This window comes from Balaenoptera musculus, chromosome 15, assembly GCF_009873245.2.
Source record: "Balaenoptera musculus isolate JJ_BM4_2016_0621 chromosome 15, mBalMus1.pri.v3, whole genome shotgun sequence".
NCBI lineage: Eukaryota > Metazoa > Chordata > Mammalia > Artiodactyla > Balaenopteridae > Balaenoptera > Balaenoptera musculus.
The window spans coordinates 38,885,336-38,910,167 of record NC_045799.1 but is presented as its reverse complement, the minus strand read 5'-3'; positions in this window follow the sequence as shown (position 1 = coordinate 38,910,167).

The window sequence follows — 24,832 nt, the reverse complement described above, 5'->3', positions numbered from 1 at the left end:
AAAAAACAAAAACAATGACTCCTTGTCCTGGTGCTTTTTTTCAGAATTCAAAGGCAGTTCAATGTAAGATTGGAAAACTCATGCAGGGGTCGACCAGGGTCTCTCTGAGCAGGAATGTTTTGCTAAGGGTGGAAGCTAGTTGCAGCACCCATGTCCCTTCCTAAGACCTCAGAGGGGCTGTTTAGCTGCTTTCCTCATCAGAAGAGCTTGAACCAGCAGAAATACTACCCAGAGACTCCTGCTTCTGTCACCAGGAGCCAGCTTGGTATGTGGTACACCTCTCTCCTCTCCCTCCCCAGCCGCCCAATGATCTCTTTTGTCTCAGATACTGGCATTATAAGCCATATTAATTATAGATCAATCTCTAATTTGAAGGTATGAGCCAAGACTGTAGGGGGTCTCATTAACATAAGATTCAAAGCTGACTCAGAGCCTAATTATATTGTAACCAAAAAAAAAAAAAAATCAGGCTGGATTCAGGTTTGAGCAAAGCAGTTTCTCAACAATGAGCACATCTGTAAAGGTATTTCAAGATACACATGCTATTTTTGGAGTCTTTCTGTGACTCACCTTTGTTTAATTTTTTTCCTTGATGATGGTTACATGTGCATATGTGTGCTTATATGGACACGTGTGTCAGGACCCAGCAGGTGAGAGCAGTTTATGAACAGATCAAAGGAATGTCTACAGGAAGGTGTTGACTAAACTTAGAGGCCTGCTGTGAGCCAGAAAGATAGAGTCAAGTTCAAACATACTTATGAAGTGCTAAATGAGCTTCATTTACTAAAGATTACTGATATAAGCCAAACAGAGACTACTGAATAAATAAATATTTTTTCCCTGATCTATAACTCATTAAGGGAATAATGTCTTGTCGAATCTACTAGCTGCTACTAAATGTTGGTCTGAAGATATCTGCAGATCTCAGACAACCAGACTTAATTACTTCTTTAAATTCCTTACTCTCAAATATGATTATACTCTGAAGTTCTGGAGATTAGAACTTCAACATATGAGTTATGGGGTAAGTCAATTCATACCATAACAGGAGATACGGGTGAAGTCTGAAGTTCTGCATTTCTAACAAGCTCCCAGGAGACGGCCATGCTATCGATTGACCCATGAACTGTCCTTTGAATGATCCTGGTCTAGGAGATTGCAGCTGCCACCCCCATAACACTGCTCTTACGAACCACTGTTACTAAGGGAAGGTGGTGGGGGGGGTGTCATATTCCTCAGGTGTGTTGAAGAAAAATAAATGTCTATTGTTCTAGGGAAGAGATTCTCCAGCTTTAATGTGCATCAGTGTCCCCTGGGTGATTTATCAAAAAATGTAAATTCCTGAGTCCCACCCCCAAAGATTCCAATTAAGGAGGTCTGTGAAGGGGCCAAATGTATCCTGTCTTTTACCAAGTGTTGAAGGCCACTCAAATACAGCTGGCCCTCCAGACCACACTTTGAGAAATACTGATCTACCAAGTTCAGCCAGATTACTTGGTGAGCTCTTCAAGGTAGTGGCCGTGTCCACATCATGTGTCTCAAAACTTAATATGCATGCGCTTCACCTACAGACCCTGCGAAAATGTAGATTCAGATTCACTAGATCTGGGATGGCGTCGGAGATGCTCCATTTCTAACCAGCTCCCAGGTGATGTCAATGCTGCTGGTCTGTGGAGCACACTTGGAGGGACAGCAGCAAGATTCCAAATCTCACATGATGTCTGGACAAGGACTGATCCTACCATCTCACTTAAGGAACTCTTTGTATAATTCATGCACTGACCATTTATCTTTCATACATCTTTGCAGTTTAATGCAGCCCATAATAACCCTTCCATTATCTGATCTTCTCCAAATTGATTCTTCCTGGAGTTCATATAATTCTTAATTCAATTGTCCTGGGGACTCTCCTTTAGTACTAGGAATTAGAATGTTGGAGTGCAGGATCAGAATTCTAAGTAACTTTGACAAATTGGAGAAACGTTACATTATAAATGAACAGGATAAAGTCCAACAGGGAAAGGTGCTAGACAGTGCCCTTAGGCATGAAAAATAAAGAATACACCATGAGGCGACCTGTAAAGCATATGTGAAATGGAAATCCAGAATCTCATCACTCAAGGTGAAAAATTACACTAAAAATAAGTATCCAGGCAAGGAATTGTGGAGGAGAAAGATGGCAAATGGCTCTCTTACAATACAGAGCCCCAAGTTAAGAAGAAATATATTACTAGGCATTAAAATTACTCAGCATGTGACTAAGTTTTAAATATTAGACTTGTGATAATTAGGTTTGCATGGCTGCTAAACTCATTTTGACTTTGTTTTCTACTTGGGTTATACCTGCTATATATTTAAGTCATTTAATAGTTATGAAAATCAATAAATCAATCCTGGCACATTAGAATCACCTGGGCCACTTCAAAAACTATCGATATCCAAGCCTGTCTGTATTAATTTACTAGGGCTGCCATAAAAAGTACCACAAACTGGTTGGCTGAGAATAACAGAAATTTATTGTCTTACAGTTCCAGAGACTAGAAGTCTGAAATCTAGGTTCCCTCTCTGAAACCTGTAGGGAAAGGATCCCTCCTTACCTCTCCCAGCTTCTGGTAGCCCCAGATGTTCCCCGTGGCTGCATAACTCCAATCGAATCTTACCACGGTGACCTTTTTATGTCTCTTCACATAATCTTCCCTTCTGCATGTCTCCTCTGTATTCAAATTTCTCCTTTTTATAAAGACACTAATCATATTAAATTAGGGCCCACCCTGAAGACCTTAGTTTAACTTGATTACTTCTTTTTTTTTTTTTAATTTATTTATTTATTTATGGCTGTGTTGGTCTTTGTTTCTGTGCGAGGGCTTTCTCTAGTTGTGCCAAGCGGGGGCCACTCTTCATCGCGGTGCGCGGGCCTCTCACTATCGCGGCCTCTCTTGTTGCAGAGCACAGGCTCCAGACACGCAGGCTCAGTAATTGTGGCTCATGGGCCTAGTTGCTCCACGGCATGTGGGATCTTCCCAGACCAGGGCTCGAACCCGTGTCCCCTGCATTAGCAGGCCGATTCTCAACCACTGCGCCACCAGGGAAGCCCCTGATTACTTCTTTAAAGATGCCATTTCCAAATAATGTCACCTTCGGAGGTACTGAGGATTAGGACTTCAACATGTCTTTTTGGGGAGACAAAACTCAACCCATAAACCAACCCAGATCAATTACATCAAAGTCTCTGGAGTGAGGCCCGGGCACCACTATATTGTGAGTACCCTAGGAGATTCTACCACGCAGCTTGGATTGAGAATCACTGCGCTGAGGGAAGGTCTGCAATGGCCTCTATTGTCATGGGAACCGCTGGTACTGAGGGTGATAAATGTTGAGCGGGACTTTGTTGAGGGAATAGGAGATAAATAACTAACATTCTAAAGCAGTGGTGGTTCTCAATCTTGAACATACATGGAATAACCTAAGAACTTTAAAATATACTGAAGCCTGGGTACATCCTAGAGATTCTGATGTAACTGTCTGTGTGAGACTTGGGCGTGGAGGATTTTAAAAGCTCCCACAGGGCTTCCCTGGTGGCGCAGTGGTTGAGAATCTGCCTGCTAATGCAGGGGACACGGGTTCGAGCCCTGGTCTGGGAAGATCCCACATGCCACGGAGTGGCTGGGCCCGTGAGCCACAACTACTGAGCCTGCGCGTCTGGAGCCTGTGCCCCGCAACGGGAGTGGCCGCGATAGTGAAAGGCCCGCGCACCGCGATGAAGAGTGGCCCCCGCTTGCCGCAACTGGAGAAAGCCCTCGCACAAACCGAAGACCCAACACAGCCAAAAATAAATAAATAAATAAATAAAGTAGCTATAAAAAAAAAAAAAACAACGCAGCTTTCTAAAAAAAAAAAAAAAAAAAAAAGCTCCCACAGGTCATCCTACTGTGCAATCAAGATGAGAACCACTGTTTACAAAGAAAGATTTGTTATGAAGTGGCCAAACTGGCCCTCAAGACTAGAAACACTGGAATAAGGGCCCCAGGCTCATGATCCCAGGACTTTGCTCTTTCCACTCAACATCTTTCCTTTTTAACAGATTATTTTACAACATCGAGTTCAAGGATCTTTAAATGTTATCTTTCCATTCTTCATATAAATGTGGGCAAGTCTTTCTCATCTTAAAAAATGCAATCTTCCCCAACCCTACTTCCCAATCAATTACCCCTTTTTCCCCCTTGCTATTACACAAAGCTTCTGGAAACATTATTCTAAACTCATCTTTGTCAAGTTCTCACTTCCCACATGCTTCATAAGCCTCTGAAACATGACTGCCCTGATCATTTCCCTGTAGCTGAACTCACCAAGGTCACCAATGGCCTCCTAATTACAAAATGCACCTCCTCAGGTGGCCAATAGATACAGTAAAAGATGCTCAACATTGTTAACAGGGAAATGCAATCAAAACCACAATGAGATATCACCTCACACCTGTCAGAATCTCCATGATCAAGGAGAATACAAATAACAGGCGAGGATGTGGAGGAAAGGGAACCCTTGTACATAGTGGGAATGTAAATGGGTGCAGCTGCTGTGGAAAACAGTATAGAGGTTTCTCAAAAAACTAAAAATGGAACTACCATATGACCTAGCAATTCCACTCGGGTATATATCCAAAAAAACCAACACTAATTTGAAAAGATACCTGCACCCCCAATGTTCGTAGCAGCATTATTTACAAATGCCAAGGTATAAAAGCAACCTAAGTGCCCATTAACAGATGAATGGATAAAAAAAGGTGTGGCATACTCACACACACACAATGGAATACTATTAAGCCATAAAAAAGAATGAAATTTTGCCATCTGCAGCAACATGGATGAACTTGGAGGGCATTATGCTAAGTGAAATAAGTGAGACAGAGAAAGATAAATACTGTATCATATCACTTATATGTGGAATCTAAAAAGTACAACAAACTAGTGAATAAAACAAAAAGAAGCAGACTCACAGATATAGAGAACAAACTAGTGGTTACCAGTGGGGAGAGGGAAGTGGGGAGAGGCAATGTAGGGGTAGGGGAAAAAGAAAAAGGGTTATTATGGGATTATATGAAATCATGTGTGTGAAACTTTTGAAAACTGTAAAGCACTCTAGAATTTAAAGAATGTTTCATTCAATAAAAAGAAAAAATTAATTTTAAAAATAAAAATAATTTTAAAAAAAATACACACACATTCTTCTCTCACCTGAACTTTACTACATAATCTTCAAGACTTTTACCCCTTCTCTCCTTCTCCTGTGCTCCTCCTTTGGCTTCCCCAGAGTCACTCTTTTCGATTTCCTTTGGGGGCTCAACTGCCTGTTAATTAAATTTTTGTGTCCACTTTAGACCTAGTTTTGTCTCATTTTGGATTAGGTTGACATACAAAATTATGCTCTTTGTAACCAGAAGTGGATAAATATAGGTCAATCATACAGTTTAATCTTACGTCCTATCCCAGTGCAATGTTAACCACACTGCCCCTGGCTTCAGCTGTCGTTTGTATACAGGGTTTGTCATTTGTATACTCAGACCAGTTGCCAAAGTATTTCAGTATTTCCTGCCAATTGGTAAGTAGTCGGTGCCTCGTGCCCTTCCACTACCATGACTGTCCTGCTTCCTCTCTTGGTACTCCTGACACCTCCCAATGATCCAGTAACTAAAGGGAAAATGCCTGGCATAACAGGTGGCCCCTGAGATCCTGCTTCAAGCCTATAGCCAGAATCTGTTCTGACTGGTTGATGTCCATGTTGTACTGATTGTGGAATATTTTCATATACCCCTATGTATTCATGATTTCCAAATGTCTCTGTCCATTGATAAGAAATTATCTTTTCTTAGCCTCAGACCCATATTGTCACCTGACTCTCCCTACTTTGACATCGCATAGACACATCAGAGCCAACACACCCAAGATGGGACATCAAACCTCCCCACAGTGACAGACTTTAACTTTGGTGGCCCCAACAAACTACATCTCCAGGCACCCATGCCCTAGTGTAGACCCCTCTCACACTGACCCTGGGTTTGGCCATTGGACTTTCTTTGGCCAATGGGACTTTATCAAACATGGTGGAAACAGAGCCTTAAGGAGCACTTGTCCTCTTAGAACGCTCACTCCTGGGAGGCATCTGCCAAATTCTAAAGTAGCTCAGACTAGACTTCTTTGTGATGAGACCAGGTAGAAGGAGAGGTCAGGGGGAGAAGCATAGAGGCCTCAGATGTCACCCAGCATCCCCACTCCATCCTGTCCAAATGTCTCACCTACAGAATCCTGAGAAGTAAAATGGTTGTTGTTTTAAGTTTCTGCATTGTTAGACAGGGTTCTCCAGACAAAAAGAACCACCATCAGGATATGCATGTTTGTATAAAATATTTATTTATTTGCTTATTTATTTATTTATTTATTTATCATAAGAAATTAGCTCATGCAGTTATGGAAACTGACAAGTCCCAAGATTTACAAGGTGAGTCGGCCAGCTGCAGACCCAGGAGAGATGATGGGGTGGCTCCAGTCTGAGTCCAATGGCCTGAAATCCAGGAGTACTGACAGTGTAGTTCCAGTCCAAAGGCCAGGAAACTCAGGACCCAGAAAGATCAATGTTTCCATTTGAGTCCAAAGGCAAGAAAACGCCGATGTCACAGTTCGCAGGCAGTTAGGTAGAAGGAATTCCCTCTGAATTCCTCATGAGGAATTCCCTCATGAACAAAAAGTCAGCCTTTTTGTTCTATTCAAGTTTTCAGCTGATGGGATGAGGCCCACACACATCAGGGAGGGCAATTTGCTTTACTCAGTCTGCTAATAAAAATGTTCATTTTAAACAAAACACCCTTACAGAAACACTCAGAATAACATTTGACCAAATACCTAGGCACCCCATGACCCAGTCGAGCTGGCACATAAAATTAACCATCACGACTTCTAAGATTTTGGGTGGTTTGTTGGACACCAATAGGTGACAAAAATATGTGTTCCTTACACGATAGGGTACAGGACTGACCTATACAATACAGACTCAAGCCTACTCCTTGTATACTATGACCCACTTCAAGAAATGACATTATCATTCAATAGGACCTTAATCCAAAATCTAGGATTATCCTAGAATAATAGTTTTCCTCCTTTACACTTGATCATTAATACGTTATAATTCCACCTCCTCATTGATTTCATAAGGCTCTTTAACCTCACTGCCACTGCCCTTGATAGGACAAAAATGACAAATACCTGGGATTGTGCTGTCACTCCTCCCTTCAATGACCATGGCGAACATGGCCAATCCATCAGGCCTCGGTTTTCAGTTCACCAGGAAAGTGGCCACATAATTCTCCTCAACTCCCCACTGAAGGCATTTATGACAAATGGGTCACACGGTGTGCAGCCTGTTTGCTATCCCTATTCTAGAGCCTACTATATTAAAGCAAAGCCACTTGCTGGTTACACCAACCTCCCCTCCCATTACCCAAATCAATTTATCTACCACCTTCTAGAAGGATCACCAAATTAATCTTTTTAACATGCATTTGAAGTTGTCTGGGTTGCCAACCAGCGCTCACCCAAGATTCAGAGGTTTTCCGGTGTGTTAGATTGTTTGCAAAGATGGCTCAAATTCTCTGCCCTTCCCAAATCCATAACCCTTGTGATGTGACTTTTCAGCTCCTCCCATCAAGAGATAAAGTCTGTTTCCCCATCCTTGAATCTTAGGGGCCTGGTGACTTGCTTTGAACAGGAGAGGTAACATGGTGGAGACTCTGAGCCTCAGCCTCATGAGGCTGTGAGCATGTGCCCTCTCTTGGAACCCTGCCACTGGCATAAGAACAAACCTGGGCTTGCCTGCTGTGGAGGAAATGACATGGAGTAGAGCCACATCCCTCAATCTAAGCTCCCCCCCAGACATGTTAAAGGGCACAGCCAAGCTCAACAAAGCCACCTGACTACCCACAGCTGAGCACAGGTAGATTCTTATTATACACCAAGCCATAGCCACTCAGGTGACCCAAAGCTGACGTTTTGTGGTTGGTTGTTACATAGCATCTCACGGCCATAGGTAATTGATATAAGGTTTATATGAAGGACCTGTGAGCAGGTCCATCACAGCTCTATTTGCATGCGAAACGAAACAAATACTACAGGAGAACTCATCCAACTGAGTCAAGGAACCAAACAAACCAAATATAAGAGTCAGCAAATCTATAGGTGGCTATTGTAGGAAAAGCTTTATTAAGAACACAAGGGGGCACCTGCCAACCCAACAACGTTGATGCTAGCACTTTCATTATGGGTGGAAGACAAAGCCTGCATCAGCACCGGAGTATCCTCAGAATCTTCAAAGGCCGTTTGGCAGCATCAGAGACCTCGGCAGCTGACATCCCTGCAGGGAACTGAAGCAGGGAGCATGGCAGACACCACACGGTCGCTAAGAGGATTGTGATTGTGAGAACATTGGAGACGCCTCTGAGAAACTGTCAGAAATAAAAGAAGGCACCTTGAAAGGTCCTGCCGAAGAAAGAATGCTTCGTGATAATCTTTTTGACTCTATCTTACTCCACCACCTCGTGTGGATTGGGAAAAATGACTTATAAAAGTCTGAAATTGTTCAATAATTCTTTGCTCTCCAAAAAACAAAGAACAAAAAAAACTGGTTAACACCGAAGGACAGGTTTATTCATCTCTCACCCGACATGGATGTAAGACAACCTTCTCACACACACAATGTCCACCTGTGTCTTTTCTATCTCTCCTTACTCTCCAACACCTGTTAGATCATGTGGTTTCTCATTCCGCACCACAGCGACTAAAGAAGTGAATTCCTCTGTTTCTAAAAGAGCATCTCACAAGCCCTACAGTTGACCTCCTTCTAGGACATGGGATTTTATGCAGAGAGTAGAAGCTATAGTTCTTTTCTTCAAGCTACAGTATAAACAAGGGTATGGTTGTCCCTTCCCTTCATCGGCAGCAATAAACTTGCATTGTAGAATGCAAAAAAAAAATGGCCATAAATTCATTGCAGGTCCTACCCTTAAAAGAGAAGTCTATTTCTCCACCCCTTGAATCTGGGCTTGGTCATGTGACTTGTTTTGGCCAATGGGACATAAGCAAATATAATGCAAAGAGAGGCTTGAAAAGAGCTTGCACATTGAGGCCTGCTCTTTTTCTGCTGTTCTTGGAACTCAGAGATGGCAGTTTGAATGAGCCCTAGCTAGCTTCCTGGAGAGGCCAAATGGGAGAAAAACATAGCACCTGAACCTTCAGCCCACCAACTTCCAGACATGTGAGTGAGGTCATCCTGCCCAACCAGCAGCCAGGGGCAGCTGCTGCATGAGTGGGAACTTAGACAAGACAGGCTGAAGAATGGCCCAGTCTAGCCCAACCCAAATTGCCAACCCACAAAATTGTGAGCAAATAAATGTTGGTGTAAGCTGCTAAGTTTTGGAATAGCTTATTTACGCAGCAAAGGCTAATGGGCACATCACTAAAAATAAGGTATAGGATGTCAGAGGTGAATATGCAGTGGGGAACCATAACATCTCCTTGTATGAGATGAGCCTCCCAAACCACAGCAAATTGTAAAGGGGATAGGATGGAAGAATTTATTTCTGTCTCTATCATCAGAATCTGATTTAAAAAGCTCACCGGGAAAGTAAAACAAAACAAACAACAAAAAAATACAAAGTAAAATCAAAACAGCAGCTCCTCTCAACTCTTAGAAAATGAAACAGGTATATTTTTCTGAAAAGAGTAGTTCTGCTTATGTAAACTATGTAGCTGGCCATGTGTTTTTCTTTTCTTTGGTTTAAAAACATTCAGATCCAAGTTTAAGTCCTACCTCTAACAAATGACTAGGACTTCTCAGAATTCAACATACTGTTCATTTACTTATTTGGGAGGGGGGCATATTTTCCACATAGTATACAAACTTTTACTTCTATTCCACTTCGTTTTCACCTTTTTTCCAATATATTTGTCTTAAAACATTCCAAATGCCTTTCGAATGAAGACTTGACACATGTAACATTTACTTATTGGTTTCTTCTGTTTTGACTCAAAGGCACACCTTAAATTGAGGTGACCACAACATCCATTCTTCCTTGTTTTCTGCTTCTACTTTTTCCCCCATGGCCATGGATAGAGTCACAGGAAGGGAGGAGGAAGTGGGAAATAGAGGTGGTAAAACATTTTGCAATTTTCCAAGCGCTAGATATAATCTAGGAGATGTGCATTTTCTATTGAAATAATTTTCTCCATAACAATACACACTCTTATTAGAACTGTATTTTTACTGACAGAGCCCAGAGTTGCTTCACTCAGCCTCCTGCACATAGAAGGAAAAACAAACAAAAAAAAAACCAAAAAACAAAAGAAAAAACACAAAATATGCTCATCACTGTGATATAAATATGCTTTGATTTGCTCAGTCTCTTATTTATTTTTCTTTCGAGATCCACAGCCTTCCTTGACACTTCCAAATGGTTCTGGGACTGACTGCATTTGCATGAAGTTATTTGAATTTTGATCTATGTCTTTAATCAGGCACATTGCTTTGAATACATTAGTTTGAATGGTAGAGTCAAATGGCTACTGTTTTTTCTGTAATGTGAGTAAATAAATTAATAGAATTTAGGGGTTAGCTTGAATGTCTTCTTTTATGTGACCTAGACAATACAGTGTCTTATTATTACTGCATTCCTGACAATAAAGCATATAGTGTTTCCCAGTGAGTTAAAACAATAGCTATATAAATACAAAACATATTACTCATATCTGTTGTGTACTTAGTTGTCCATTATTAATATTAATCATCTTTGCTTTCTTCCAGGGAGCTTAAAGTCCCATATATTTTACAATCAAAACTGTCAAGAATTATAACACTACTCTATGTGATCTCTATAAAAGGAGATATAAATGCCAATCAAAAGGGCCATTGGTTGCTTCATTTATATGCAAAGTGCTCCTGCCCATAAATTACATTAATAGTTTAGATTCTCCATACCTTGTCACAGAAGGAGCTCAAAGCATGTTTGATCCTTTCATTCTTGTGACCTTTGCTTTAGGAGGAAGCAACCCTGGCAGGTCCTGGGATGCCCTTTGCCTCATACACTCCCAAACAAAAAGAACAGGCTACCCTCTGCCTTTTTCCTAGATAGTCCCAGATTCGGGGTCCTGATGCAAGAGGAAGTGACAGGGACCCTGTGTGACTCAGGTGACACATCTAGGTCACCGTCACAATCCTGTCCACCAAGTTGGAGCTGTTTGGGGCCATGGTTCTTGCTTCTCTTTACTTTGTCAGGGAAAAAAAATTGCCAAATGCAACAACCATTGAAATGTCATCATCGGCACATCTCAGAGCAGGCTCCTTTTGAACTTCAGGAATAATACACCTGATGATGTGGTCCAGGGCGTTCCAGCCTGATACCAACTTGTATTCTTTAGTGAATAATATTTCAGCAAAATTCAAGAATAGATCCAATTTAGAGCATCCTTTATTAATCCATTTTGAAATGTCACTACTTTACTCCAAACACCTCTGGAGAATGTGTCAACAAGCGCAAGGCAGTGAAACAAGAGAGGTCGTTCCTCACAGACAGCAAAAGTGCCCAATCAAGTGCCCAGTCAACTACCTGATAACATGTGAAGTAACTGTCTTCCTGCTTTCTTCCCATTTTCTAAGACATCTATTATCTGAATTGCAAACATTGAACCACGTTGGGGGAAAGCCACCTTCCGCCCGACTTGACTTACAGGTCAACCCCTTCAGATGACAAACAATAGAGGAACGATCAGGCAGATGCCCAGAGGTTCACTGTCAGAGCCGTGTCTGTTCTCTTGGGCATCCCCCGCGATTTCTCCTTTTTCTGTTCTGATAACTTCCTGGCTCTAATTGGAGGCAGGAACAGCACTGTTAGAGCAGAATTTAATATCCATACTGGGTGGTGCCATTACTTTATAGATGAGAAGGGGGAATAAGTGACTGTGTTTGGAGGCTGCTGGTTTATTGTTGATTTTTTCAAATCAAGAAACAGTTTTAAACCACTATGTTTATTTGTTCACTAACTAAATTATCATAAAGTGTCTATATTCCTGGCACTGCCCTCGAGACCTAAGGACCAAAGGAAATGAGAACAAATAATCACTGCCATGTCTTATGTTTTATGAGGGGAGTTGCTCATTAATTTACTCAAATATTTATTGAGTGCATACTATGTGCCGGACATTCTTCCAGTTTTGGAAAAAAAGCAATGAATAAAACAGACAGAAATCCTTCCCTTAATGGAAGCTTACAATTTAAGGACAGGAATAGTAAAAAACAGAATAAATAAGTAAAACATACAGTATGTAAATGGTGTCGAGTTCTATTGAGAAAAAGAAAGCAGGGAAGGGATTAGGGTGTGTGTTTTCATTTTGCAGAAGAAAATATTTGGGTCAAGAACCCAAGGTATTGAGGAAGTGAGACACATGCATATCCGAGGGAAGAGCATTACAAACAGAACATGAACGCCAGGACCTGAGAGGGAACATGCCCGGTGTGATACAGGAACAACCCACTTTTATATTCCAAAGATGGCCACTGCAATATTCCCCTCCCCCACATGATCTTCCAGAGCCTTGCCATCCCTGCCCTCTATCAAGAGTCTATGTCTCCTCCCCTTGAGCCTAAGCAGGACCTTGTGATTGCCCTGACTTGTAGTGTATGGCGAGTATGACAGAAGAGATGCTAGGTGACGTCCAGGCTTGGTCATAAAAGGCAGAACAGCTTCTGCTCGGCTCTCTTTCTTGGGATGCTTGCCTTTGGGACCAGCCGCCATGTTGTGAGGAAGCCCAGGCCACACAGAGGCCCGCATGGAGAGGGACAGAGGCTGAGCTTCCAGCTGACTGCACAGCCACATGAGAAGCAGAAGCACGTGCGCCAGCCCCCCGGAGTTGAGCCCAGTCAACTGACACCGTGTACAGCAGCACTGAGCCTTCTCACTAACCCCAGGGTTATGAGCAAAATGAATGATTGTTGTCATTTTCAACCACTCAGTTGTGGGGTAGTCAGAGGGCTAAGTGACCAAACAAGTGAGGAAGGCCTTGGATTAGGAGACAGGTAAGGGGTGGGGCCAGTCCTTGAGGGTTTTACATACCATTTCAAATTCTTTGCATTTAACGCTAATGGGAAAGCCACCTGACCAACAAGTAAATGCTGGTCACTGTCTGGGACCTGGGTGCCATCAAGAAGACAGCCTCCAGCAAGCACATGTCTCCTACCCTCGGACAGAGATTTTTTCGAAGACAGGGAGCCTTCCTTCCACTTTCCACAGGCAACATTTTGCACTCATGGTGACAAACTCACACAGAGACTGATCTGACCAGCCCATTTCCTGTCACAAAATTGTAATAGTCACCTGTATGGTAAGCACACACCCTTGGGATGCTGGCCGGCACTGCCCCGTGTCACTGGGAGAATTCAACTTCCATGCACATTTAGGTTTCAGCCAACTTAGACCCATAGATGCCCAAATGGGGTGAGACAAAGGGTGCTTTCCATGGAGGCTTCTGGACCTTGTTTTCCCTCCGGCTCAACAAGCTTCTTGTTGGCTGACTTTGGGGGACTGCAGCATGGCCCACCTGGCATGGAGACATTTGCTGCATCGTGGGGGAGGACAGGCAAGTGCGGTCCCAGCAGCAAAGCATTTTTCAATGCTGAGGGGCTCAGAAAGATGAGCATTGAAGGAATCCATCCTTTTTTTAAAAACTGAAGCATAGTTGATTTACAATACTGTGTTAGTTTCATAAAAGAATCCATCCTTGTTGATATTTTAAACAGGTTAACGCACCTATGTGAGGTGCATTATCTGCTCCCTTTGGGGCTGAGATTATAAAAGTGCTCAGTCTGGAAGTTTGTAAAACAGGACAGTCTTCCAAAAACAGGGCAAATGAAGCCTCATGATGATGATGGCCACGGTGAGTCTGGAGGGAGACAGGTCACACAGGGTCTAGGATCCTGTCCAACTCCTCTGGGGACAATGCTGAGGACTCCACACTGAGGTCCAGGAAGAACCAGTACCAACACTCTTCTACTGAGTTGTTGAGTTTGAGGCAACTGCTAACAGTGATCAATTTCCACACATTACATCCTGTTCCTAGGCAGGTTCAAAGGGAATTTGGGTAGGTGGATGAGCAACAGGATTCAACAAAATACCCTTTAGATTAGGCCCAGTCAGGAAGAAATAACTTCTGTTCTTGCTGTTTTGTTTCGTGTTAACCAACTCAGGGTGGTAGGATGTGAGATGCTGAATAGCATTTTGGGTGAATGTCTTAGAGAGTTGCCTTGAGAACCTTAATATTCTCAACCACACTGACGTGAAGGCAGGTTGTGCTGGCACTGAAAGGCCTGCCAGACAATTAAAAGAAAGATGACACACGTTTCAGTTTGGCATTTGTCCTCATAAATTTGAAATCATGTCATTTCATCAGAGGGATATTAAGCCTTTCTTAAGACAATCCAGTCAAAGAAAGTGAGAACTAGAGGGTGCCTTCCTGATATTCTCCTCATTTCACAGGTTGAGAACCCAAGAGTCCCAGAACAGATAAATGGCTTGTTCAAGGCCCTCAGCTGTTTGGAAGTCAACAGTCATACAGTTCAAGTCCTAGGGTTTGGGCCCTTTAACACCATTGCAATTGCTGATAACACAAGCCAGTTACTGCAATACCACCTGGTATACAAAAGGCACTCAATAACGGTGGCCTCCCCCCATCAGGCTGTGAGATCTTCGATGGCACGGTGAGGTCTCATTTATGCTTAACTCCCCAATGCCTTCCCTATAATAAGAGCTCATTTTTAATAGATAAATGCACAAACACTGGATTCCTACCACACTCAAAATGTTCATTGTTTCTGATTGCTGAAACACCAATTTATTAAGTATTTATTGATTGCCTACTCTTCTTCATTCATTCAATAGATGTGGTTGTGCATCTTCTATGTGCTCAGTGTGGTGGATACAGGAATGAGCAAAGCAGATGGACTACCAGGCCTAGTGGAGCTGACACTCCTGTGACTGTGTCCAGCTATAGCTAAGCAGCCAAAACAGTCAACTTGTCTTGACACACCTGACTCACAGGCCAATCAGATGAGGCCAGCGTACATACCTAAAAAAGCCAGACAGCTGTCAGTGGGTTCAGACAATAAGTTATATGGCTGTTCAAAGGATGGAAGGTTTGGTGTGGCCAAAACAGTCTTAGGAGACCCCAAGGACAGTTTGGAGCAGTTTCTTGAGAATATAGTAGGATTTGAAAGAGCAGAGAGAAGAGGAAGGGGATGGCATGCCAGGGAGGTGGAGGAAGAGGCAGGAACAACATGAGCGAGATTAATGGGCCAGGAATGACTCTAATCAAGCCAGATCCTAGGCCAGAGAAGGTGAAGCTAAGTAGAAAAGGCAGGGCCAGATGGTGAAGGCACCAGTCATGGAAAAACCCAAAGAGAAAACAATATCTTTCATCTGCACTTTGAAAAATCTGCTGGGAAGTGAATGACAGGTCATTTGCAGGTGTATAAGTATTTCAACGTGCTTCTGTCCAGATTGAAGGTACACGGGAAACTTACTCCTCCATTATCTTTCCACCAACTTCAGATCGACACTTCTTCAGGTAAGGAAACCCACAAAAATATAGTAAGAAGAATTAGAGTGGATTGTTAAAATGTGAGAGAGCAAACGTCTATTTTCTTAGAACATACCCCAGCTGTTCATGTTTCACAATTAATATTCCATTGCTAACACTTTAGAAAATGGATTTCAAGTATGTGCTTTCACTTGTCCATCTATTTGTGGATCTACTCTCTGTAAGTTCAGTCCAGAGCACAAACATAACAAAAGTGAACTAGACGTTTAAAAGTAGAGATAGATACGTATTGTATGTAAATATGTCTGTGCCATGGCTACAGGCCAAACTTCAGATGAAGAGCTGTGAATGAGGTGGGAGAAGGGGGCAATGAACAGGTCTGTGGATGAAATACCTAAGTCTTAAATTAACCACTCTGACAAATCAGTTGTCCTACCGTAAAGTTAGGGGTTCTGTCTAATTAGTAGATCAAATGCACTATTAGCCTCAATTATTGGCCTCCCTCTATCAACACACGTGGCCCTCGAACTTTGGGGTCTCTTCCTGCTCTGACACCAGGCCAGCTTTGTGACTTGCTTTGGCCAACAGAATGTGGCAGAGTGAAGCCCTACTAGTTCTGAGCCTAGAACTCAAGAGCCTTTGTGTGTTTCTGCTCTATTACTTGGAGGTCTGCCAAGTCCCGATCTGAACATACTGTAGGAGGAGAGACCCCATGGAGCAGAGCCCAATTGTCCAGCCTCGGCCCCCTTAGGTCAGTCAACAGCCAGGTGACCTCCGGCCATGTGAGAACCTGGCCAAGATTAGCAGAACCACCTCCCTAAGGCACAGCTGACCCCCAGATGCATGAGTAAGCCCAGCCTATACCAGAAATACTGTCCAGCTGACCCTCAGACTCAAGAGGGTCCAGTAATAAAGGCTTGCTGTTTTAATCCACTGAGCTTTAGTGGATTGTTGAATAGTAATAGCTCTCTGATAGAGACTAGGTCCTGGCTATACATTAGAGTCTTCTGAGAGTTTTAAAATATACCAATCCTTGCACCCCTTGTCTCTATGCTGTGATTCTGTTTAATCCACCTAGACATTACTTTATTTTGTTCTGTTTAAGTTTCTCAGGTTTCTAACATGCAACCAGAGTAAAAACTTCCTGGCTAGAAATATGCCTCTTCCTGCCCCTGACTTCTCCAAATATTAAAATTCTAGGTGAGTGGGCCTTTGTTGTCTTAGGTCTGGATAACACTAAAGTGTGTGTGCTTTTGCACATGTATCACTGAGAACAAGACAAATCTGTCTTCCTACATGAAAAATGGTCCTCTATATGTCCATCAGTTTGTTCAGGCAAGAAGACAGTGATTTCTGTCCCAGTAGCCAACATCCAGGACTATCACTTACGGGATGGTTGAGAGAATTTATCCCCTGAAGCCCCTCCTACCTTTCCTCTGGAAGCTGACTGAAACAGATATAAAGCCTTTTGCTACTTAATATTTAGGTTAGGCTATGAATCTGGCAAAACCAGGAAGAAAGGGGAGGTGACATCTGTAGATTGCTGGGGAGTGAGGGAGGGGCTTTCAGAAAGGGTTGGACTGTTTTTACGTTCTAATTAAGGATGCTTCAGAGAGTTGGCTTGTGAGAGTATGTGACCAACTTGGAGGAGGGAGCTTGATAAAGAGCATTTTATTTAAGAGTAAGAATATCTATTTGGTAGATCCCTTGGGGCCCCATCCCAATCCCCTTTCCTGGGCAGGTGTACCACCTCTCCCAACTGTGTCAGTGTTGGCTGCCAGTGACTCATACCTGCCCTCTTTGCCAGAGAATGGCCTTCAGCACACAGAAGCCACGTGCCTGGAAATGCCTGGGAGGTTATGCCCTCCCTCTTCTGACCTGGAGGCAACCTGCAGCTGGCTAATGACTGACGGACACAGGCTACAGAAGCTTCCTCAGACAGAACAGCCCTCTGGTGCCATTCACATTCTAGAACTCCCATGGGATCAGCTGAGGCTCAATTTTAGTGGAAAGCCTGTATTGATGACTTCTTCCCTTGCCCTATCCTGCTTTTTTCCTATTGCTCTCTCTCCCTCAATAAATCACCTGTTCCAGAATCCCTGTCTCAGGCTCAGCTTCTAGGGATCCCAGCTGAAGAACATCTGCTTTCCTGAAAAGTCTCCAGCTGCCCATCAGAAGTGCTGTCAACATCATTCTATCCCTTCTTCCCTCCCACTGGCTCTGAGGAAGCAGCACTCTTCTCTTCTGGTATTTAGAGTGTAGATCACTTATCTACACTCTAAATACCAGCTTCCCAAATCACAGGGATGGTTGCTACACAGCCATATTCCTCAGCATCCTTAAAGGTCTCTTTTTCTACTCTCACTTCATGCATCCCAGGTAACCTCCATCTTGGGCAAGACTCTGGTGAACCATCTCTGCCTCATTACTCCACTTCTTTCTAGAAAACACTTAAGGTCAAAATTGAGCCCTGTTTCCTCCTGGAGAACTTCTTCCCAACTCCAGCCCACACTGATCTCTTTTACCTCCTATTCACTTAACATCTACCCAATGCAATTTCGCTCCTGAAAGAACTCTGTATGTGCTGGCTTTATGCACAAGACGTGCCTTCACCATCGGTTTTATTCATTTCTCTTGCTTTTCTAGCAAAATAGCAGGTCCTTATGGATAGGGAATATATCTTTCTTATAATTTCATATGCCATAGTACCTTGTTTTGCAGATACATATTAACCGATTAGCTAAAAAGGAAAAGTCTACAGTTACACTTAGGTTTCACAGTGCAAGGGGTGCATCTAACCTTACTGCTAGAGAATAGAAAAGGTTAACTAAGTCTTTGGGAGCTGCCATTTCAGGATATCACATCTTTAACAATTATATTCTGTATAATAAGGACCCAATAGCCTGAAATACCAAAATGCCAATTTCCTAGTTAATTGTGAGGATAGATACATTTTTTCTCCTTTGCAAAATGTGTTGCTGTTTCACATATGACTTTAACTGTAATGGAAATGAGGCTGGACAAATCAATTTTCAGCCCTTAGCAAGTTAAGTTTGTCAATATAGAATGTAAATAACAGTAGAGATTGGTAGTTAACACTACAGTTTTAATCCAATATAATACCTCTCCTTCCTCTTTCCCAATTAACTCCAAAATCTCCTGTAATTAACAGGATTTATGCCACTAGAGTAAAGGCCATTTATAGACCGTGTACTCTAAGTCCTTATTATGCAAAATGATTTAAAATTTCAACTTACATTTTGCAAAAAACAAAATATACAAATGGGGCCAGTGTATCAAATGGGAGCTTTAAATTCTTCCCTCCCAGAATTTTCATGCTATAGATTTTTAATGATGGCAATACATTCCAATAAGCATCCTCACCTTAAACTTAAGCGTATTTCTCAGAAATGAAGACACGTTACATTCGTGAAAGAGTGAAAACGTAACTGAGTTGTACTCATCTGAAGGTCAGTCTTCCACCAGAAAACACAGCTATGTAGAAAAAAGAGACATAGCTGAGCAATCCAAAGTCGTTTACAAAAAGAAAGAGAGATTTAGAGAGAGGGAGGGAGGAAAGGGGAGGGAAGGGAAGGAAGGAGAGAGCCAGGGAAGAGGGAAAAGGAAGTAAAGACAGAGCCACTCTGGGTTGTTGATATGACTGTGATAAAGTACAAATGCTGAAAATCATGGTTTAGCAGATGGGTCCTCGGTTCGCCCTGAGCCTATTGACATATATTGCATATGGTTGTTACATTCTTGGTTATCTAACTTGCCAGCCTCTGCCAATTAAAATCAGCACTTTGTTAAGGCAGAGAGCTGCAGGAGGCTAGCTACCTTTAAAGCCACAACCGGAAACTGGAGAAAAGACAGAAAAACACATCATGACACAGAAAGTGGTATTTGCTATGGCAGTTGTGAATCATCAAGAAAAGACAAGTTTAGTTCTGAATTTTTGTTTCAGAAAGCACAGAAATTGGTAATATGTTTTTGCAAGGCTTTCAACAAATGTTTCAAAAATCTGTCATGCTCTAAAAGGAAAAGCTGTGAAAATCTGAAATATTCATGAATGTTTAGAGCTACCTTTATTCTATGGGTCACTTTCCAGTTCAGGTACTCTGACCTAGGTTTCTCATAAACTGAAAAAGTGTCCCCCAAATACACTTCCTATTAGACCCAAAGAGTTTTACTTGGAAGATAGAATGACCCTAATTATTAAGAATAGCTTATTACTCAAGGGGAGGGGGAGGGGCAGCAAGAGGTACAATATAAGGCAAACTAAGGTCACCAAGTAGGATGTCAGTCAATGTGGGTGACATGTGGACCTCAGAAGCAGTTGGGTTGAGCTGAGAAAAACAGAGGAAGAAACAGATCCTTACTCCAACTTACCCCAAGAATGTTCTATCTAAATTGAACTAGGTTGTTTTAGGAATCCCTAATCTAAATTATCCTAATCTCTAAAATAATAGAACCCTGCTCTCCATCCAACCATGACCCATCAGTTGTAGCCATGTAATAGGTAAAAAAGAAGGAAACAGTTTCTACAGGCTGAGGAGACAGCACTTTTAAAGACACAAAGCCATTTGAACGCTTGGTATGGTTATAGCTAAATCGGGGAGCACAAGCGGAGCAGGTGAGAGCTACAGATGTGTGTCACGGGGCGGCTGTGAGGGTTGCTAATTAGGTGGGCTATGTTGGATTTGGCACCAAATGACAAAAGCCAAAGGATGAGCAAGTGGACTTTGAGGCCTCAAGCTTGGCTACCTGGGATAAAAGAGGTGCTATTAGTAGACACAGGAAGGTAAGAAGATGGGGTGGCAATGCTGAGGGCAGTCTACACAGGAGACTCTGGTAGGTGTATCCAGGAGAGCCCTCCAGAAAGCAGTTTGAAAAATCAGTGTCAAGCTCTTGAGAAAGGCCTAGAACTTGGTATCATTACCTAGATGTGATCATCATCTGAGTTGCAGAGCAGGACTGCTTCAAGCATGGTCAACAGACCAACAGCATCATCTGGAAGAATATAAGAAATGCACTTTCCTTTTCACTATTTTTCTTAAATTGAGGTATAGTTAATTTACAATGTTGTGTTAGTTTCAGGTGTACAGCAAAGTGATTCAGTTATATATATATATATACATACATATATATGTATATATCCTTTTTCAGATTATTTTCCATTGTAGGTTATTTTATAAGGTATTGAGTACAGTTACCTGTACTATACAGTAGGTCCTTGTTGTTTACCTATTTTACATACAGTAGTGTATATATGTTAAACCCCAAACTCCTAACTTACCTCTCCCTCACCAAGAAATACACTTTCTTGAGCTCCACCTCAGACCTATTGAGTCAGAATTTCTGTATTTTAGCAAACTCTCCAGATGATTTTATGTCCACTAAAGTTTGAAAAGTACTGGGCAAGAGAGTGGATGAGTTCATGGAATGAGAAGGTATATACTGAAAGGAAAGAAAGTTTTCACATTGGAGAATTCCTTTAGGGGCTGAAAAGCAGAAAAAACAAACAAACAAAAGACCCCTCCCGTCAGAACCAAGATGGCGGAATAGAAGGACATGCTCTCACTCCCTCTTGCAAGAACACCAGAATCACAACTAGCTGCTGGACAATCATCGACAGGAAGACACTGGAACTCACCAAAAATGATACTCCACATCCAAAGACAAAGAAGAAGCCACAATGAAACGGTAAGAGGGGCACAATCACAGTAAAATCAAATCCAATAACTGGTGGGTGGGTGACTCACAGACTGGTGAACACTTATACCACAGAAGCCTATGCACTGGAGTGAAGGTTCTGAGCACCACGTCAGGCTTCCCAACCTGGGGGTCCGGCAACGGGAGGAGGAATTCCTAGAGAATCAGACTTTGAAGCCTAGTGGAAATTGATTGCGGGACTTCGACAAGACTGGGGGAAACAGAGACTCCACTCTTGGAGGGCACACACAAAGTAGTGTGCGCATCAGGACCGAGGGGAAGGAGCAGTGACCTCAGGGGAGGCTGAACCAGACCTACCTGCTAGTGTTGGAGGGTCTCCTGCAGAGGCGGGGGGTGGCTCTGTTTCACCGTGGGGACAAGGACACTGGCAGCAGAAGTTCTGGGAAGTACTCCTTGGCATCACCCTTCCCAGAGTCTGTCATTAGCCCCAATAAAGACCCCAGGTAGGCTCCAGTGTTGGGTTGCCTCAGGCAAAACAACCAACAGGGAGGGAACCCAGACCCACCCATCAACAGTGAAGTGGATTAAAGTTTTACTGAGCTCTACCCACCAGAGCAACAGTCAGCTCTACCCACCTCCAGTCCCTCCCATCAAACCTCTTAGATAGCTTCATCCACCAGAGGGCAGACAGCAGAAGCAAGAAGAACTACAATCCTTCAGCCTGTGGAAAAATAACCACATTCACAGAAAGATAGACAACATGAAAAGGCAGAGGGCTATATATCAGATGAAGGAACAAGATAAAACCCCAGAAAAACAACTAAATGAAGTGGACAGAGGCAACCTTCCAGAAAAAGAATTCAGAATAATGATAGTGAAGATGATCCAGGACCTCGGAAAAAGAATGGAGGCAAAGATCGAGAAGATGCAGGAAATGTTTAACAAACACCTAGAAGAATTAAAGAACAAACAAACAGAGATGAACAATATAATAACTGAAATGAAAACTACACTAGAAGGAATCAATAGCAGAATAACTGAGGCAGAAGAACGGATAAGTGACCTGGAAGACAGAATGGTGGAATTCACTGCTGTGGAACAGAATAAAGAAAAAAGAATGAAAAGAAATGAAGACAGCCTAAGAGACCTCTGGGACAACATTAAACACAACATTCGCATTATAGGGGTCCCAGAAGGAGAAGAGAGAGAGAAAGGAACAGAGAAAATATTTGAAGAGATTATATTTGAAAACTTCCCTAACATGGGAAAGGAAATAGTCACCCAAGTCCAGGAAGTGCAGAGAGTCCCATACAGGATAAACTCAACGAGAAACACGCCGAGACACATAGTAATCAAATTGGCAAAATTTAAAGACAAAGAAAAATTATTGAAAGCAGCAAGGGAAAAACGACAAATAACATACAAGGGAACTCCCATAAGGTTAACAACTGATTTCTCAGCAGAAACTCTACAGTCCAGAAGGGAGTGGCATGGTATACTTAAAGTGATGAAAGGGAAGAACCTACAACCAAGATTACTCTACCCAGCAACGATCTCATTCAGATTCAATGGAGAAATCAAAAGCTTTACAGACAAGCAAAAGCTAAGAGAATTCAGCACCACCAAACCAGCTCTACAACAAATGCTAAAGGAACTTCTCTAAGTGGGAAACACAAGAGAAGAAAAGGACCTACATAAACAAACCCAAAACGATTAAGAAAATGGTCATAGGAACATACATATTGATAATTACCTTAAATGTGAATGGATTAAATGCTCCAACCAAAAGACACAGGCTTGCTGAATGGATACAAAAACAAGACCCATATATACGCTGTCTACAAGAGACCCACTTCAGACCTAGGGACACATACAGACCAAAAGTGAGGGGATGGAAAAAGATATTCCATGCAAATGGAAATCAAAAGAAAGCTGGAGTAGCTATACTCATATCAGATAAAATCGACTTTAAAATAAAGAATGTTACAAGAGAAAAGGAAGGACACTACAGAATGATCAAGGGATCAATCAAAGAAGAAGATATAACAATTATATATGCACCCAACATAGGAGCACCACAATACATAAGGCAACTGCTAACAGCTATAAAAGAGGAAATCGATAGTAACACAATCATACTAGGGGACTTTAACACTTCACTTACACCAATGGACAGATCATCCAAAATGAAAATAAATAAGGAAACAGACGCTTTAAATGACACAATAGAGCAGACAGATTTAATTGATATTTATAGGACATTCCATCCAAAAACAGCAGATTACACTTTCTTCTCAAGTGCACACAGAACATTCTCCAGGATAGATCACATCCTGGGTCACAAATCAAGCCTCAGTAAATTTAAGAAAACTGAAATCATATCAAGCATCTTTTCTGACCACAACGCTATGAGATTAAAAATGAATTACAGGGGAAAAAACATAAAAAACACAAACACATGGAGGCTAAACAATACGTTACTAAATAAGCAAGAGATCACTGAAGAAATCAAAGAGGAAATCAAAAAATACCTAAAGACAAATGACAATGAAAACAGGACAATCCAAAACCTATTGGATGCAGCAAAAGCAGTTCTAAGAGGGAAGTTTATAGCTATACAAGCCTATCTCAAGAAATAAGAAAACTCTCAAATAAACAATCTAACTTTACACCTAAAGGAAGTAGAGAAAGAAAAACAAACGAAACCCAAAGTTAGCAGAAGGAAAGAAATCATCAGAGCAGAAATAAATGAAATAGAAACAAAGAAAACGATAGCAAAGATCAATAAAATGAAAAGCTGGTTCTTTGAGAAGATAAACAACACTGATAAACCATTAGCCAGACTCATCAAGAAAAAGAGGGAGAGGACTCAAATTAATAAAATTAGAAATGAAAAAGGAGAAGTTACAACAGACACCACAGAAATACAATGCATCCTAAGAGACAACTACAAGCAACTCTATGCCAATAAAATTGACAACCTGGAAGAAATGGACAAATTCTTAGAAAGGTATAACCTTCCAAGACTGAACCAGGAAGAAACAGAAAATATGAACAGACCAATCACAAGTAATGATGTTGAAACTGTGATTAAAAATCTTCCAACAAACAAAAGTCCAGGACCAGATGGCTTCACAGGTGAATTCTACCAAACATTTAGAGAAGAGCTAACACTCATCCTTCTCAAACTCTTCCAAAAAATTGCAGAGGAAGGAACACTCCCAAACTCATTCTATGAGGCCACCATCACCCTGATACCAAAACCAAACAAAGATACTACAAAAAAAGAAAATTACAGACCAATGTCACTGATGAGTATAGATGCAAAAATCCTCAACAAAATACTAGCAAATAGAATCCAACAACACATTAAAGGATCATACACGATGATCAAATGGGATTTATCCCAGGGATGCAAGGATTCTTCAATATATGCAAATCAATCAATGTGATACACCATATTAACAAATTGAAGAATAAAAACTATATGATCATCTCAATAGATGCAGAAAAAGCTTTTGACAAAATTCAAC